The sequence below is a fragment of the Neolamprologus multifasciatus genome, chromosome 13 (assembly GCF_963576455.1).
Source record: "Neolamprologus multifasciatus chromosome 13, fNeoMul1.2, whole genome shotgun sequence".
NCBI lineage: Eukaryota > Metazoa > Chordata > Actinopteri > Cichliformes > Cichlidae > Neolamprologus > Neolamprologus multifasciatus.
This window is the reverse complement of record NC_140451.1, coordinates 20,587,979-20,608,058: the sequence shown is the minus strand read 5'-3', so window position 1 is coordinate 20,608,058 and position 20,080 is coordinate 20,587,979. Positions and strand designations below refer to the sequence as shown.

General features: G+C 38.6%; 1 long non-coding RNA gene across 1 annotated transcript; it reads right to left on the bottom strand.

Annotated features, from left to right (window-relative positions):
- Positions 1-442: 442 nt before the first annotated feature.
- On the bottom strand, positions 443-6,121 carry LOC146505495 (uncharacterized). Its single transcript, XR_014877414.1, has 2 exons — positions 4,315-6,121; positions 443-4,275 (listed from the first exon to the last, which is right to left on the bottom strand). It is a non-coding gene; the product is annotated as an uncharacterized LOC146505495 (long non-coding RNA).
- Positions 6,122-20,080: the final 13,959 nt, after the last annotated feature.

Sequence of the window (20,080 nt, the reverse complement as noted above, 5' to 3'; positions counted from 1 at the left end):
GATTATCTTGTTAATAATTTTACCTCCTCACTGCGTACGACTCTGGATACTGTAGCTCCTGTGAAAACTAGGGCCTCAAATCAGAAGTACCTGACTCCGTGGTATAATTCTCAAACACGTAGCCTAAAGCAGATGACTCGTAAGCTGGAGAGGAAATGGCGTGTCACAAATTTAGAGGATCATCATTTAGCCTGGAGAAATAGTTTGTTGCTTTATAAGAAAGCCCTCCGCAAAGCCAGAACATCTTACTATTCGTCACTGATTGAAGAAAATAAGAACAACCCCAGGTTTCTCTTCAGCACTGTAGCCAGGCTGACAAAAAGTCAGAGCACTGTTGAGCCAACCATCCCTTTAACGTTAACTAGTAATGACTTCATGAACTTCTTCACAAATAAAATTTTAATTGTTAAAATATTTTGAATTTTATTAATATTCAACAGTGATAAATGTTTATGTTTAGCTTATTTGAATTGCACAGAAATGCCTGTACATAGCGTGTCAGCAAATTCTTTAGCTGGAACAAAGTGATCACATGAGGAAGTTGCTCAAGTTTAGACAACACCCACATGTATTGTTTTAACCCACTACAAGATCGTTAATCAACTTGTCCATCTTTGTCTTGCAAGGCTGCATCCTGTGCAATTCAATAATTACTTCCTCCAAACCATCAACGTGTCTTTTAGACCCCATTCCTACAAAACTGCTCAAAGAAGTCCTGCCATTAATTTATTCTTCGATCTTAAATATGATCAACCTATCTCTAATAATCGGCTATGTACCACAGGCCTTCAAGGTGGCTGCAGTTAAACCTTTACTCAAAAAGCCAGCTCTAGACCCAGCAGTCTTAGGTAACTATAGGCCAATCTCCAACCTTCCTTTCATATCAAAAATCCTTGAAAGAGTAGTTGTCAAACAGCTAACAGATCATCTGCAGAGGAATGGCTTATTTGAAGAGTTTCAGTCAGGTTTCAGAGCTCATCACAGCACAGAAACAGCTTTAGTGAAGGTTACAAATGATCTTCTTATGGCCTCTGACAGTGGACTCATCTCTGTGCTTGTCCTGCTAGACCTCAGTGCAGCGTTCGATACTGTCGACCATAATATCCTATTAGAGCGATTAGAACATGCTGTAGGTATTACAGGTGGTTTGTATCATATCTATCTAATAGACTCCAATTTGTGCATGTAAATGAAGAGTCCTCTTCACACACTGAGGTTAATTATGGAGTTCCACAGGGTTCAGTGCTAGGACCAATTCTGTTTACATTATACATGCTTCCCTTAGGCAGCATCATTAGAAGACATAGCATACATTTTCACTGCTATGCAGATGACACCCAGCTCTATCTATCCATGAAGCCAGATAACACACACCAATTAGTTAAACTGCAGGAATGTCTTAAAGACATAAAGACCTGGATGGCCGCTAACTTTCTGCTTCTTAATTCAGATAAAACTGAGGTCATTGTACTCTGCGCTGAAAAGCTTAGAAATATGGTATCTAACCAGATTCTTACTCTGGATGGCATTACCTTGGCCTCCAGTAACGCTGTGAGGAACCTTGGAGTCATTTTTGACCAGGATATGTCCTTCAACGCACATATTAAACAAATATGTAAGACTGCTTTCTTCCATTTGCGCAATATCTCTAAAATTAAAAATATCCTGTCTCAGAGTGACGCTGAAAAACTAGTTCATGCATTTATTACTTCCAGGCTGGACTACTGTAATTCATTATTATCAGGATGTCCAAAAAACTCACTGAAAAGCCTTCAGCTAATCCAAAATGCTGCAGCAAGAGTCCTGACAGGGACTAGAAAGAGAGAGCATATTTCTCCTGTTTTGGCTTCCCTTCATTGGCTTCCTGTTAAATACAGAATTGAATTCAAAATCCTGCTCCTCACATACAAGGTCTTAAATAATCAGGCCCCATCTTATCTTAATGACCTTGTAGTACCATATCACCCTATTAGAGCACTTCGCTCTTGCTCTGCAGGCTTACTTGTTGTTCCTAGAGTATTTAAAAATAGAATGGGAGGGAGAGCCTTCAGTTTTCAGGCCCCTCTTCTGTGGAACCAGCTTCCAGTTTGGATTCGGGAGACAGACACTATCTCTACTTTTAAGATTAGGCTTAAAATTTTCGTTTTTGCTAAAGCATATAGTTAGGGCTGGACCAGGTGACCCTGAATCCTCCCTTAGTTATGCTGCAATAGATGTAGGCTGCCGGGGGATTCCCATGATGCATTGGGTTTTTCCTTTCCAGTCACCTTTCTCACTCACTATGTGTTAATAGACCTCTCTGCATTGAATCATATCTGTTATTAACCTCTGTCTCTCTTCCACAGCATGTCTTTGTCTTGTTTTCTTCTCTTGCTCCAACCGGTTGCAGCAGATGGCCGCCCCTCCCTGAGCCTGGTTCTGCCGGAGGTTTCTTCCTGTTTATAAGGGAGTTTTTCCTTCCCACTGTCGCCAAAGTGCTTGCTCATAGGGGGTCATATGATTGTTGGGTTTTTCTCTGTATCTATGAAGTGCCTTGAGGCAACTTTTGTTGTGATTTGGCGCTATATAAATAAAATTGAATTGAAATTGAATTGAATAACTGATGTTGATACAAAAAGTCTAAGATTTCAGTACACACAAATATTCTCTGAGTAGTTTTGACTTTTGTGAATCTTACTAAATGTGTCTTCAAAACAGAAAACCACTCACTCACTTGGCAAGAAGAAAAATATCAGACCATTTCATTCTTGTCCACAGAAACACTGAATGGATTCTCACTGCTTTTAGAAGACAGCATGAGTGTCTTCTTGTTAAAAAATGCTCCTAATGGCACTGCTCTGTTCTTCATTTCACTCATATTTTTGCTATATAAATAAAGCAGAAATCTCAGGTCAGAAGCCACTAATCTATCACCAATCTGCCGCATGATCTTTGACTTTCACCAACAATATGTGCACTTAAGCACATTTAGACAACATTTAATGGTTGTTGCTTTGCCATCATTCTCCTTGAGGAATTTACTTGGGTCCAGCATTACTTTTTCACAAGCTATTCAAGAACTTTAGAAGAATCAATGGTCTTTTTTGCTCTGCTGTGAGCTTAACTGAATGCTTTGTATGCAGACAAGGTTTTCATAATTGTCTCATCTGGGGCGACCTTATAAACAGTCAAATTAAAAGACGGGGCTATAATCAGATATAACTGATGTTGACAACTCGGAATAAAATATAAATAGATTCTTGCCTCAACAGCAAAGAGGATTTTCCTCTGTGCCCAGCAGTGCTCGAGTTTACAGAGTGGCACTACTCATTTTTCCTGCAAGATGCTACTGAATGCAAACAAAGCACTGAATTTTAAGCCAGTCAAATAGTACAGTGCACACTTTTGCTTCATTGCTTTTGAATAAGTTACCAATGTCTTTCTCTGAAATAACTGTAGATTTGGTCTTCAGAATATACCTATTATTTTAAAACGATTTGAAATCCTAAACATATAAATAATATATTTGGGGGATTTTTAGCCGTTTTTTATAAACCAAATACTATTATAAACCAATGAAAAGTGTAATGTAAGAGTAATTTTTCATTTCAACACATAAATAAAACATCACTGACTGACAATTATTCAACTGGACTGAGAATAAGAATAAATTTAAATTATGTGGAGAGGTTGGTGATGTGTATATTGTGTATATTCTGAAAGAAAGACTGTATACTGATCAGGCATAAAATTCTGACCACTGACAGATGAAGTTAATAACACTTATCTGCTCAATGTGACACCTGTTAGTGGGTGGGATATATTTAGAGAGCAAAGGAGTATTTTGTTGCTGTGTTAGAATGAGTAAATAGGTAAGCACAAGGATTTGTGAGAGTCTGACAAGAGCCAATTTGTGAATGCTGGATGACTGGGTGAGAGATCTCTAAAACTGCAGCTCTTGTGGGGTGTTCTTGGTTTGCAGTGATATCTATCAAAGTAGTCCAAGGAAGGAACACTGGTGAACCAGTGACAGAATCATGAGTGGTCACTGATATACGAGGGGAGTAAAGGCTGTCAGTGCTGGTTCTGATAAAATGGTGTAGGAATACAGAGTGCATCACAGTTTTATGAGTATTTGACTCTATAGTGTCAGATCAGTGAGGTTTCCCATGCTGACCCCTGCCCACTGCTGAAAGTGCCAACAACGGGCATGTGAGCATCAAAACTATACCACAGAGCAATGGTAAAGGTGGCCTGGTCTGATAAATCATGTATTCTATTACACCACGTGGATGTCTGGGTGTGCATAGTGCTTACCTGGGGAACACCCAGCACCAGGATGGAAAGAAGGCAAGAAGAGGCAGTGTGATGCTTTGGACAATCTTCTGCTGGGAAACCTTGGGTCCTACCTTCCATGTGGATGTTACTTTGAGAAGTACTACCTACCCAAGCACTGTTGAAGACCATGTACAGCAGTGGTGCCCAACTCCAGTCCTCAAGGGCCGGTGTCCGGCAGGTTTTAGATATCACCCTCTGTCAATACACCTAAATCAAATGATTAGCTCATTACAAGGCCTCTGGAGAACTTCAAGACGTGGTGAGGAGGTAATTTAGCCATTGAAATCAGCTGTGTTGGATCAAGGACATCTAAAACCTGCAAGACACCGACCCTTGAGGCCTGGAGCTGGACACCCCTGATGTACAGCCTTTTTATTGATGGCTGTGGCCTCTTTTAGCCGGATAATGTTCCCTGCCAAAGCAAATATGGCTCAGAAATTGCTTGAGGGGTACAACAATGAGTTTTGATTGTTGATTTGGCCTTCAAATTCCCCAGACCTCAATCCAATTGAGTATCTGAGGGATGTGCTGGACAAACAAGTCCGCCTGATGCAGGCCCCACCTCCCAACTTACAGGACTTAAAGGATCTTTTACTAACACCTTGGTGCTAGATACCACACCACACCTTCAAGGGTCTTGGGAAGTGCATGCCTCGATGAGTCAGGGCTGAGTTAGCAGCAAAAGGGGGACCAACACAATATTAAATGGTAAATGGCCTGTATTTATGTAGCGCTTTACTAGTCCCTAAGGACCCCAAAGCGCTTTACATATCCAGTCATCCACCCATTCACGCACACATTCACACACTGGTGATGGCAAGCTACATTGTAGCCACAGCCACCCTGGGGCGCACTGACAGAGGCGAGGTGGTCATGATCGGTGTATTTATACTTGATCTGAACTGGTGCTTCTCCTAGAATAGTTTGTTTACATTACCAATTACAATTGCCAACAGAACCAATGGCAGCAGGTAGAGTTGTTTTATTGGCTTTTCACCAAAAGTCATGTAACCCTGGCAACAAACCACACAAAGACGGATACAGAAACAAGCAGCCAAGACTCAAGTATGTTCCTCATTAGGACATGCTAGAGAGTGCACATTTGCCATAACGACTGTACTTTATAGTATGATGTTAAAGTACAGTCATTTTCTATTTACGGATGTTGCCACTTTGCACCTAAATGGGCAGGTCTTTAAAAAGAAGTAAAAAAATTGACCAAAGTATTTTTATCATGTCAATTACATTAGCCGTTTTTCCACTGTGATTTGAACCATTGCAACCACCTTGTTAGTGACAACATTATGTGTTTACATAGTATAGAATAGATTAAAATAGCTCTTTTGTTTTTTGTGTTTTTTTAATAACGTGTGGTTTTTGAAATTCATTGAACTGAATCTCTTCCCATAATACAGAGAGAAGAATAGGTGATGTCAAGGGTGGGTGTGATCAATATAAGAATCTTTCCTATGGAATCAGCTATTGTGAATATCAATGAGAGAGGTTAGAGTCACACTGATAATATGCTGTGCTGCCCTCACCACCTGTTGCAGGTCATTTCTTAGGCCTGAGCACCACGTACAATTAGTTAACCATTCAAGAGGTAAATGAGGAGGGGGGGCGGGGGGGGGGGGGGGGGGGGGGAAGGGTTACTTTAAATTTACAATGGGCCCACCAGCAGGCCCATTTTACATTGACTGTAATTCTGTTACTGTTCCTCTTTTTTAAGTTACAGAGCTAGTTATTCCAAACTATTCTGTTTACATGAATGTCCAAATTCCAGTAAGATATTTCTGATTATTAAAAGTTGAGTTAAGTCCATGTTAGAGTCATACCACCACTCTGTGAGATGCCTGACCTCCTCTAGGTAGGCAATTTCATCATTATCCAATATCAATCCTGCTATGCTGATATCATCAGCAATTTTTTTTATGTTGGTGTTAGTAGTGTGAATAGAGGAACAATCATGGTTAAACAGATGGAGTAGTTGATGGGCCTAAGGAAGCTCCCCTGTGGTGTGCCAGTGTTCAAGATGAGAATGGAATGATGGGTGATCTCCCATCCTGGGATCTGTTACTCAGGAGGGAAAGTATCCATATGCACAGTGAACTGCCCTTAGTCTAGGGGGTTAACAGTGCATTCACCTCACAACAAATGGTCCCTGGTTTGTGACTGGGATGAATCGCAAAGTCAACTTTATACAGAGTGTCACAAGCTAGTGCGCAATCCCTACTGGTCCCAAACCCAGAGAAACAAGCAGGTTGCATTTTGTGAAAAAGAAAGTTGTAGTTGTAAATGCAAAATTTGATGTTACTGACACTAGAATGTATTTCTAGAACCTGTTTCTACCTTAACTGGGAACACTAGACAAAGATAAATACTATTACTGAAGTGTGAAATGAAAGCATAGTGACAATATTATCTGTCTACACCTACAAATGCTGCAACAAATGTTTAGTCAAACTATTGTGATTGTACAGTAATCTGCTTCCTTCCTGTCTATTTGCCTTTTCACAAAAACATTTATTTTGAGCTGAGGTAAATATTGATTTATGCTAATAGAATTTCAGTCAGCAAGCATACGGACACTTGCAAACACCCTCACAAAAATCAAGAAAATAATTTGCATATCTGCCTCTGTCAAATGTCCCCCCTCAAAACTCAGGCTGACAGTGTTTTCATGAGAGAAATGAAAAAAGTATATATTTCTTCTATTTATATGTTTCTTCCAAGGGTAACTGCTGAAGAGAAATGTTGCTTAAAGATAACCTAAGGTTAATAAGTTAAACCAATAGTGGAATATGCTAATTAGACTGGCATCAAGTGAATAGGAAAGTAATCCATCTTTCATCCTGTCAGGCTGGGACATCAACAGCATTATAAACATTCAGTTTTAGCTTCTGCAAAGTTGCCATTAAAGTTTTGTACTGGTGGTACAATTGGCAATTCAATAAGGAGAGCAGACCATTATTCAGATTCCTTATTACACACAGACACAACTGATGAGGGTTTCTTATGGAGGAAAAGTTCCACATGGCTTACACTCAAACAATCAGACTGGGGAGCTAATCAGCACAACTCTTATTCCTCTGTTGATCAGTATACTTCTCAAAGGCACTGAGGTCATTATTTTTGAAGGGACGGACTTCATTTCAACACCAATATATTCTCAGTGATTCCAATCAAAAGTTTGGTATTCCTAAACATACTTATCTGACCTTCCATCCATCCTCATGAGGCCAAATCCTGTGAGTAGTTACTGTACTCTATACATTCACATATTTTACAAGAGCTTAGAAATCAAAATGCCCCTCAGCACTGGGTTAGATTTTACTATACATAATTTGACTGCGCTCCCAACTACTATGAGGTCTGTCTGTTAAACATTTTTAAAAAGAGATACGACACATTTACAATTAATTCATTTCACCAACCTGCTACCAAACAAACTGCTCTTATCTGAGAGACAGAAATTCATGAACAGAACAGAACTGGTCTCTGTGTTCCCCGTGTTTGAGATAAGAGGACTGAAAGAACATGAGATGGAAAATAACTGAATAGATGTGCAGGGAGTTTTTCATATTCATATCGAATATGACGTTATTAATTTGGAAACTATTGGTGCTGCAACATGGAGATAACTTATATGCAATCATCTTCTCCCTTCATGCTCCAATGGGGTTCTGGACACGGCTTTCCACTCCAGCTGCTGGCCACAACAGTTAGTCAAACCCTACAACGACCTAATGCAGCTATGAAATTGTCTCTATGAATTTTCATCACTTTAAGATTTAGATAATGAAAACTTATATTCTAAATGTGTAGATCACAGCCCCCCTGGTCCTATTCAATATGAACAGAAAAATCTCTTTCAGATTTGACCAGTGTAAACTTTTATAGATATGCAGATATAAGTCCTATACATTCAGGCCACTGAGTCTCACAGCATAAACATAAATATATTTATTGTGAGTATGCATGTAGATAAATTAACATTTCAGCAACAAATCTGAAAGATGCAATAGCTAAACCGAAAGGGGGAAAAAAATCTGGGAATCTGTGCTGTGCTCAGAGTGGAGTCCTCCTACTGCAGCAACTCGTAAGCTATTGCACCTCTGTGTGTCAACTTCCATGGCAGTCTTCAAAAATTACCCTTATTTGTTCATCTCCTCAGATAAATTTCTTTGTTACTCCCCTGTGGTTGTTCGTTTGTACCCCCCCACCCCACCCACCACCACCACCACCATTTCTACCTGACACTGACTATCGGCAGGCATTACTTGCTGCTTTGTTGAGCTCTGTTACTTCTTTATTTCCCAAAGCCATGGACAACTTGTCTCTCTCTCACCAGCTTGGACAGAAAGCTGCAGAGCATTGCAATTTCATGCACCCACAACAGATATGATCCATGTGTGTCCATGTATGATCCACATGCACATAGTATTGTTGTATCTGATGAGAAGTTGTACCATTTCAAAGCTGACACGCAGTTCTCTTGTTCAAGATCTTTATTTTATATTTTTGGGCCTGCTAAGACAGAATTAAAAGAAATGAAAGACTTTTGGGTCTATCAAATTACGTCTCTTAACTATTAAATTCCTGCGTACTAGTACGAGTACATACACAAGACAAGTATCAAGATGCATGTTATGCTATACAAGATAAACTGTCAATCAAAAAAATAGTCTAAGCTATTTTTCTGATTTCCATGCAACTCTCGTGCAGTGGATAGAAATACATAGACTGTCTGCCTTTACTGTGAGATCACACCTTTAACGTTCAATAAATGGACATTTAGCATCTTTTTCAAATCAGCTTTCAACCCTCTTCCATACACCTCAATCATCAGATGCTATCCCACTGAGCGAGCCATGACAATGGGCTGCCTATGGAGCAGGACATGGGCAGAATATCAATAGCGTCTGGCTGGCCTGAGCCACGCTACTCTTCATCTCTCATTTCCCAAATGTGAACCTCTGGAAAGAACAGGCCAAACCCCAGACTAATGAAGATATCCTGCAGCAGTATTTTTTAAAGTGTTCCCTACACACTTCGAAGGCATTACTATCTATACCTGTAGATACTACAAGCTGGAATGCACAGGGAGGAGAAGAGAATCATTTTCTTGACATTCAAAGTAAGGTGGATTATGTACACACACTACCAATACATTTTTATCTCACCGAATCATCCCTTCCAGAAGAATATCCCTAAATCGCTAACAAGCCTTCGCACAATCAAATAAAGAAATGTACCAGACTTGGGCATTAGGTTTTTGCAAATGGTACTCTGACTAAATACAGAAATAGTCCCAGTCATACTACACAACCCTATACACCGCCCCTAAGAATACAGTTTGCTGCATCCATTTTATTAAGTTATAGAGTAAACTAATTACAATATTTAAGCTCTCATACGACGGTATATATTGACTCTATGCAGCTCAAGAAGTGCCCGTCTGATGATACAGAGGTTTTCAGCTCTACAAGCCAGACTCATGACATGCACGTTTTCTTGTTTTACGGTGATCCCAAGACCAAACACACCTCCTTTTAGCTCCTGGGGGGAAAATGTCACGATCCAACTCGCACGTGTTACGTGTACCGTACATTAGTGGTACTCGGAAGAAATAACCCCGCAATCTTTGATGTTCCCTTCAGAGTAGGTAGAGGCATCTTTAGTAATGATACCAAGAATGTACTAATGCAGACTAAAATACGAATCCCTTAACTATTGATCCTCTCCTCGGTTGCACGTTCTGCAAATTACATTTAGCCTTATGCTTTGAGCTTTGGATATATATACAGAGCGTTTGAGTAACCTGACGTGATAAGCTTGTAAAATGCCGTGCATGGTGCCTGGGTAAAGCTGTACAACATACAATATGAGTAATAATCCTTCACCATTAATTTAATTGTTTTCGACAAAAAATATTCAAAACGAATGCGATTGCATCTACACGTAACAAGCTATAACGGAGGATCAGACAAAAACTGTTGTGTGTTGAGACTGATTTTTTTTTTTTTACATCTTGTACAACTTCACATACTGAATCCAAACAGCCTGAAGAAAACTCAAAAGTGACCAAAATTGATCCCCTTACCTTACGGGCGCAGCCGCTGTATTCCAAGTGCACCAAAGGTCATTGCGCAAATTTTCAGAGGACAAGATGCAGGAGTGGTGAGAAGTAGGTTACACTGCACAATACCTAATCCTGTTGTTAGTGTCCTTCAGACGTGGTCAACCCACTAATCTTCAAAAAAGCGAAGGGGGTCGGAGGGTTCCGGGTGCAGACGCTCCGCTTATAATCTTGCCACTTTTGCGTGTGGCTCACTTTCTCTTGCGCCGATGTCAGTTAAAGTTGTCCGTATTTCTTTCACGAACCAGATGTACATGAACAAAAGCCGCGAACGTTTCCCTGTGCAAAAGAAGAAAGGGTCAACGCGGTCTTCAGCGAAGCCTGTTTACCATTCCTGACAGGTGGCAAGTCCTGCCACCCGCTGAAAAGATCCACACATCACCTAACGGAATGTGGAGACGGCTGAAGCCATAAAGCGATTCTCCGGGCAGATTACCCGATGAGTTGTGTTGGTTTTTACCCATTTCCTCGTTTCTTGCGCTCTGGCGCCACCCAAAGTTGGAGTCCAAGTGTCCAGGATTCCCAAATGTGCTGCCCTTTAACAAATTTAGGCCACGTAATTGGAGCTGACAAGATGAGGATTTTGAGACACAGTAGTGATGATGTTTTTTGTTTTGTTTGGTGCAGGTTTTGACATTTGGATTCATTCTAACATCAGGTATCAAATCAGAGCATCTGCATATCGGTAACATTAAATTAATCGAAAACTTCCTTCATCCCTACTAAACGTCCTCACTATAGTTAAAGCTGTGCACCCCAGGATGCTTCTGTCACAACTAGTTTTCCCAGCTGGATATCCCGCACTTCAGGGCTGCTGCTTTTTCTTCTGTTTGCTCTCACTTTACTGCCTCACCGTTTGCGCCGGTTCCCAATTAACCCAATTAGCTTCCGAGATAAAAGGCAATACTTCCCTTTGTTTTTAAGGCCAGCTCTCAATTTCTAATTTCCATTTCCCCTTTGTTTTCTTCATTTATTTTTCATGGTTATGTGTGAAATTTTTACCTCCTGATAAACAAAACATCCAACACTTTGTTTTCTTTTCACTTGTGGCATCTGAATCTTAAATTCAATCCTAATCCTAAACATCTCAGACACAATTTAAAAGTTAAAAAAATTCCTTATTTATTTTGTAAATATGTTGTAAATTGTACATAAAGCCGAACTGGAATTGATCTAGTCTCCTACAGAGACAGTCTCCTGTCTTGGGATCTCAAAAATCCCAGCTACAAAACGTGCTGGCAGTTTTTATGCAAAGCTGCATCTACTGTTTGTTTTCACTCTCTCCTTAACTATTATTATTTTTCTCTCACAGGTCATAATATCAATGCTTCTGGGTCATTTCTATTTATCACCTTCATTAAAATATGCAAAAATATGTGGAATGGATAATAGTAGCTTTTAATAGTGCCACTGAAAGGAAGAGTGTAGCTATTATTTATACTTATATAAGACACCTAAAAAATGTTGTATTGCAGCCAGAGTCAACAAAGCATGAGTTCAGTATCCTTAACACTGACCTTTTATTGTCTCTGGGCTTCTATAAAAGGGATTAAATGAGACTTCACAGACTTGTGTATATGTACTTTTTAAAATTTTTCATTTTATGTTTGAAAAAGAAGGAATAAGAAGAGATATTTTTTAGCATGCAGTGCCCCTAAGTATTGACAATCTGCATAGTATGTCTCTATCTGGCAGGGCTGGATAGATAGATCAGTTGCAATTTGTTCCCGTCTTTTCCGTAAATCTCATAAGCAGAGTGAAAACACCCTCAGTATCAAGTGTATTAGATGTAAGTGCTGAATCTGCATGCGAGATTGCATAGTATAACAATGCCTACATGCCCAAGACTTTTCTCAGCTTATCCTACACTGATCCCATATAAGCCCTGATCTGGAAATCTGCATGCAGATTTCATCAGCATTTATAGTGTTTTCTTCACACAACTCTTGAATATCCTGCAAAGATAAAGAAGATTAGGCCTAAATAGAGAGGGAAAGCTGAGGTCAAAATTCACCTGCAAAAACGGGAGAAAATAAATTCGAAAAGCAGAAAAAACAACTCCTCCGTAACAGACTATTTAAATTCAAAGTTAGCAAAACTACCACTGGTGTCTGCTCTATCAAAATCAGTCAGTGGTATATTGCTGGCTAGTTAGTATTAGTTCAACCATAAACAGACCCAAAGTCAATCAAACAATTATACAAAAAGGCCACAAAAAAGTAAAGTGAATATCAACAGATCCATGAAAACCAGAAAGCAATGCAAAGGAAAAAAGGAACAAAGCAACACAAAAGCACTTGAAATACACTTGAAATTCCTTCAGGGGCATAGAGGGTCTGGGGGGCAAGAGGTAAACTACAACTTGAACATGATGCCAGTTTATCATAGAGCCAACATGTAGGAACAGAAACCATTCATGCTTCCATTCACAGTCAATTTTAAAATCACCAATTAATCTGATCCCATGCATCTTTTTAGAATGTGGGAGAAGTAGCTGGAACAGCTAAAGAAAACACATGCAGACATGGCATGAAAGGTCCCAGATGGGATTTGAACCCAGGCCCCTTAGCGTGAACACTTAAAATGACCAAAAGAAACAGAAAATGAATGGAAAACATGCTTTGAACAGCAAGAACAGCACCCATGATTGCTTTTTACTGGGCTTTTCTAGTGTTACTGATCACTAAAACGCTTTTAAAAAGAACTACAAAGACCACCAACAGTTTTACATAATACCAAATCCAACAAATGCTTGCAATTTTTTGTCTTGTATTGTGTTTCCACAAGTGTTGGTGGTGCAAATCTCTGTATCTAGATTATTTAGAGTTGTAAATAGCGATCCACAAACCTGGGCTATAAATTTGAGTCTGAACATATTTTTACTCAAAGCTAAACAACCATGAAAGCAAAGAATTTGTTTAATGTCAATTTAACTTCTGCTTATCATCACCCATAAACGTTTTCTTCACCCTATTATGGTTTTATGTTACAACTATTATTTACAATGCATGTAATTATTATACAGCCCATAAACACCAACTCTGTTAATAAATGTCTCACTGTGTGATTTAAAGCACAAGTGTGCTAAAGGATAGTGCTAAAGAGAACTTCTCTTATAACAGTTATTTTTAGTGCACTAGATCTTTATTATAAGTTTATTTTTAAATAGGTTGATTTTAATTTCTGGCCTTTTTTAAAACAAACAAACAAACTATTTGTAGTTTTTTGTTAAAAAATCATATAACATACTTATATTTGTTACTATGTTTCTGAAAAGACTGAAAAGACTGATACAGAACAGAGAAATTGCTTTCAATTATTTCCAGTGACTTCTCAGGTTTCAGTCTAAATTGTAAACAAGTCTGTGAAATTGATTCATAACTCTATGCAATTGGGTTTATGATCTCAATCTCCAATTTTAAGTCATATTCATTAAATCCTGATATTCATTTTATAAATTCATGTCCCATTTAGAGTACAATAGAATTTGTGACTAAGTAACTGCTCACAGTACTTGAGGGCTGTAAAATTTCAACTAATACGTATAATCAATTGAAAAAGGCTCTAACTGCCTGAGTCCCTAGGTTGGGCTCACAGTGAAAGTAAAAGTCACCTGGGAGATCTTCAGCTCCCACCTCCAGCAGAACTTCAACAACATTCACACAAAGGCTGGGGACACTGAGTCCAAATAAAGCTGCTCTTCACTTCTGTTGTTGTGGTTGTTGCATGTTTGGGGGGTTAATGGAAACCCCCCAAACAGATGGTAGACACCAGAGGTGAAGGGAGCCATGAAACTGAAGATAGAGTTTTCTCAAGCTTGGCCCAGCTTGTGGGATTTCTGCAAAGTAAACAGAGTTTGAGGACGCCTTGTCCATTACCAGGACAGTGTTTAAAAAAGTGCTGCCTGTGTCAAAGCCCCTGGGGTGGGTGAGATTTAGCCTGAGACTCTCGATGTTGTTTTCCTGGCTGAGAAGCCTCTCCAACATGGCTGAAGGTCCAGAGCCTGGATTAGGTCCCACCTCTTTTTAGGATTTTTTTGTTGTTGTTTTATTGTCATTTTTGCCTTTATTAGATAGTGTAAAAGTGAAGGTAGACAGGAAATTGGGGAGAAAGAGAGGGAAAAGATCAGACTGAAACCTGGGCTGCTGTATTCTAACCATGTGGAAGGTGGTCACCAACTGAGTTAAAGTAGTGTCTGGTGGTAGGGGATAGTGAATATGAGGGAGGGGTGGGTACTTATGTAAAACCAAATGAGCATGGTTCTCATTTCTTGTAATAAGATATACATTTTATAGACACAGTTTGTAGGCTACACCAGAAAATGTATGAATGGAAGGATAGCTGGCTGAACAGATAGATGGGCGGATGGATGAATTAATGGCTTTGAGTATTTATAATTAGCATACTATTTTGCTATTTGTAACAATAACCACAAACATAATTTGTCAATGGAATAGGCTATCGTGGGGCGTTCGTGGCTCAAGGGTTGGCAGTTCATCTTGTAATTGGAAGGTTGCCGGTTCGAGCCCCAGCTCAATGTAGCTTGCCATCACCAGTGTGTGAATGGGTGGATGAATGAATGTAGTATAAAGCGCTTTGGGGTCCATAGGGACTAAGTAAAGCGCTATACAAATACAGGCCAAAAACACAAGAATTCCTGTACAAAATAAAAGAAGCATTGTAGCACTGACATAGAGTCAAATAATGAACCAATGTGACATGTGAGGTGTTTTCCCTCCATGATTCCTTGCATACCAAAATATTGTCTCTCAAAATAGCACAAGGGGGAAGCTGTGGAATACTTCAGCAAAGGCTCTACACTGACTGTGTGACTAAAACTGTATAATCAATGAGGTGCTTCATGTTATACTACAGCCGAAAGATTTGTGATGTGCAGGTGGGAATGTTATTGGGGATTAAAAGCCATATTTGACTCTGAGACAGGAATTAAAGCAGCTTATGCTTCTCTACACAAACTAAATGACTGAGCTCAACAGCAGTATTGAACATAATTAATCACCATGTAGATGCTGGAGAAACCTTATTATGCAATACAAGCTACTTCTCGTGAAAATGGTCCTTGAGGTGTCCTTTATTGATTTTTAGGTAGGCTGGAATCATTTGTCCATAAACACCAAGCTTAATCATAATAACTCAATCTGTCAGGTTCAATCAGTAGTCTGGCCATGACTGCGAAGAGATGTTTAATCTAATTAAAATCCATTTGTGTAGTCTGACAGATCCATTAGCCAACTGATTTAAATAATCTGGTATCGTTGTTAAAGCACAAACAATAACAGATATTTCAGGGAGAATTAGTGCTAAATGGCTCAACATGGAGCCAATCCACAAATCTCACAGTAAGCTCCCCAATGAATAAAACATGTGGATTATATCACAGCAATGTTGAGATTTTGTATGTAACAAGTCACTGTCCTTACTTGTCATGCAAATAAAGATGTCAGACTGTGGTCTCTTTTTTGCCATGCAGTAGCATTTCTTGACATCTTAAATGTTTCATAACACAGTGTTATACAGATATCTGACATTGTATCAAGACTAAGCTTTGCCTCATCTTTGATTTAGTAAATAAGCCAGGTTCTTTCTGTCTTTGCTGAAATACTGTACAGTTACATATGATAATTATTTTAAATCCAGTTTTACTAAAAAAAATAATACTATAATTTTAAATGCTGTGCAAATTGTATGTACAACACATGCTATCAGTTTGTCTGCCTGTCTGCCTGTAAAAATATAGAATCATATGATTTAGTACTTTCAATGAACAGTTATTAGTATTAATTTGTTCACGTTTTATGTGATGTGTGTATAGTGAGAAAAACTTGAGCTACTACAAAATTATATGTAATGGTATCATAGACACCTGCAGTGACTTAAGTGGGTCATGTGTCAAAGTAATATTTTCATGAATGACAGGACACAAAATCTTCTAGCAAAACAAGACAGTTTTAGAAGTCATAAAAATCAGTCCGTTTTTGATTAGGGTGGTGCAACTTCCCCCAGAATCTGGAGCTTTTAAAAATTAATTTATTATATCGTTGACTTCTTTAGAGTCAGGGTCATCAAAATCAGTAAAAAATGATAGAAAAAAAAGTTCCTTTATTTAAAAACATCAGTGCTTTTGGATTCTCTATATTAGCAAGCAAAGATTTTTTAATGGCCAATATAAAGATTACATATGATATATCAAGATATATAAAATATATATTTATGTATACATTTAATAATGTTTTAATTAAACTATATGTGTGTGTGTGTAACATGTGTATGTCATGGCTCGTGGCTCGGCATCCAGAGAGCCGTGGGAGGCTGCGGTGGCCACACCCTCGGGCTGGGCCGCCTCCAAACCACCTGCGTCTCATCTGAGGCAATCACCGCCAATCTCCTCACCAGTCTGTAAGTCTCCTCCCAGTGTGACCAGCATTCGGCGTGGAAGCCTGTGGCCTGCCTGTCCTCCTGCCTGACTGCCTCCCTCCTTTCCTCCCTAGGATTCCCTTCATGGGCACCTCTCCCCTCCAAGCTCCACGGTCCTGCTCTACCTGTAAGCCTCTGCAACTTATGAAGTCTAGCTGTTCATTTCTTGACAATCTGCGTGCTGTTAACTGTGTCTCCCCTTTCTGTTGCAGTTACCCCACGGTCCCGATTACGGTGCTTCTGGGCTCAACGCTCCTCGTTCCCCCCCCGTGGCATGAGCCTAATATTATTGTAATCTTTTATTATTACTGGGCAATTATATATAATTGCACTAGTAAGATACGCTTAGGTTGTGAGAGATGCACAAGTGTGAGGATAAAATAAGTATTCATAGTGTATCAATGCATTTTCCCATGTAGAGGAAGTGTAATACTGGTCCTAATCCATATTCAGAAGTCCTAAGTATTGCATGAGGTCTTTATTTGATGAACCAGTTCAGTGTTACATAATGAAAGGTGAACTCATCTTTGATTCCACTGCTCTTGTATTCATCTTGTAGCATTTCTGAATTATGCAGCACAAGACATAAGATGTGTCAAAAACATGTAATCCATAATTAAATACTTTTCAATTATTAATGTAATGCAAATTATGAATAAAAGTCAATACATTTATCATTGCTGAATGAAACTCCATGAAAGCAAGAGTTTTCCAAAGGAAATATAGATTTACATGGAGTAGAAATGTGAAATTTATGCGCTTTTTCTTCTTAAATGGCATGCTGGAGATATGAAGCATTTAAACCACACGAGAAAACTGACAAGGAACATCAACATGAAGTAAGCATTTCTCACTATTATATGAGATTATCTGTGAAATCTATAGAGACAAAAATACAGATGCTGGGGGAAGGAGAGGCTGGATAAAACCAGTGGCATTTGATTCCTAATGTTATGTCATATTAAAAGATTTAGGGAAATTGACTGTGTTTACTAAAAAAGTGTTTCCCCTTAGACCGTGCACATGAGCTGGAATAAAATAAAACCAGAGGCTCAGTGTAATATTTAAGGCTCAGTTTGTGTTTGTTTGTTTTGTTGACTTCTTTTTAAAATTTGGATCGTTTGTTTGACAAGCATGTAACTTACCTTTGAACACAACATGCTTGCAGGCTTTGGGAAAAGTTTACCTTATGTTCAAGAATTGCACAAAGTGATCTATGACGCTCACATGTTTAAAAAGTAATCATTAAGTTACCATCTGTAGCTTTGTTGTTTAACAAATAGACTAGAAACAAGGGAATAAGCTTGTCTTGGGGTTAAAGTAACCAGTTGTTCTCACTGATTAGCCTGTCATACCCTGCGTGTTTAATATGAGCAAACAAAAGGTTTCTAAAAAAATAAATTACATTTTGCTAGGGGACAATTTGTTCCCGTCTTTTCCGTAAATCTCATAAGCAGAGTGAAAACACCCTCAGTATCAAGTGTATTAGATGTAAGTGCTGAATCTGCATGCGAGATTGCATAGTATAACAATGCCTACATGCCCAAGACTTTTCTCAGCTTATCCTACACTGATCCCATATAAGCCCTGATCTGGAAATCTGCATGCAGATTTCATCAGCATTTATAGTGTTTTCTTCACACAACTCTTGAATATCCTGCAAAGATAAAGAAGATTAGGCCTAAATAGAGAGGGAAAGCTGAGGTCAAAATTCACCTGCAAAAACGGGAGAAAATAAATTCGAAAAGCAGAAAAAACAACTCCTCCGTAACAGACTATTTAAATTCAAAGTTAGCAAAACTACCACTGGTGTCTGCTCTATCAAAATCAGTCAGTGGTATATTGCTGGCTAGTTAGTATTAGTTCAACCATAAACAGACCCAAAGTCAATCAAACAATTATACAAAAAGGCCACAAAAAAGTAAAGTGAATATCAACAGATCCATGAAAACCAGAAAGCAATGCAAAGGAAAAAAGGAACAAAGCAACACAAAAGCACTTGAAATACACTTGAAATTCCTTCAGGGGCATAGAGGGTCTGGGGGGCAAGAGGTAAACTACAACTTGAACATGATGCCAGTTTATCATAGAGCCAACATGTAGGAACAGAAACCATTCATGCTTCCATTCACAGTCAATTTTAAAATCACCAATTAATCTGATCCCATGCATCTTTTTAGAATGTGGGAGAAGTAGCTGGAACAGCTAAAGAAAACACATGCAGACATGGCATGAAAGGTCCCAGATGGGATTTGAACCCAGGCCCCTTAGCGTGAACACTTAAAATGACCAAAAGAAACAGAAAATGAATGGAAAACATGCTTTGAACAGCAAGAACAGCACCCATGATTGCTTTTTACTGGGCTTTTCTAGTGTTACTGATCACTAAAACGCTTTTAAAAAGAACTACAAAGACCACCAACAGTTTTACATAATACCAAATCCAACAAATGCTTGCAATTTTTTGTCTTGTATTGTGTTTCCACAAGTGTTGGTGGTGCAAATCTCTGTATCTAGATTATTTAGAGTTGTAAATAGCGATCCACAAACCTGGGCTATAAATTTGAGTCTGAACATATTTTTACTCAAAGCTAAACAACCATGAAAGCAAAGAATTTGTTTAATGTCAATTTAACTTCTGCTTATCATCACCCATAAACGTTTTCTTCACCCTATTATGGTTTTATGTTACAACTATTATTTACAATGCATGTAATTATTATACAGCCCATAAACACCAACTCTGTTAATAAATGTCTCACTGTGTGATTTAAAGCACAAGTGTGCTAAAGGATAGTGCTAAAGAGAACTTCTCTTATAACAGTTATTTTTAGTGCACTAGATCTTTATTATAAGTTTATTTTTAAATAGGTTGATTTTAATTTCTGGCCTTTTTTAAAACAAACAAACAAACTATTTGTAGTTTTTTGTTAAAAAATCATATAACATACTTATATTTGTTACTATGTTTCTGAAAAGACTGAAAAGACTGATACAGAACAGAGAAATTGCTTTCAATTATTTCCAGTGACTTCTCAGGTTTCAGTCTAAATTGTAAACAAGTCTGTGAAATTGATTCATAACTCTATGCAATTGGGTTTATGATCTCAATCTCCAATTTTAAGTCATATTCATTAAATCCTGATATTCATTTTATAAATTCATGTCCCATTTAGAGTACAATAGAAT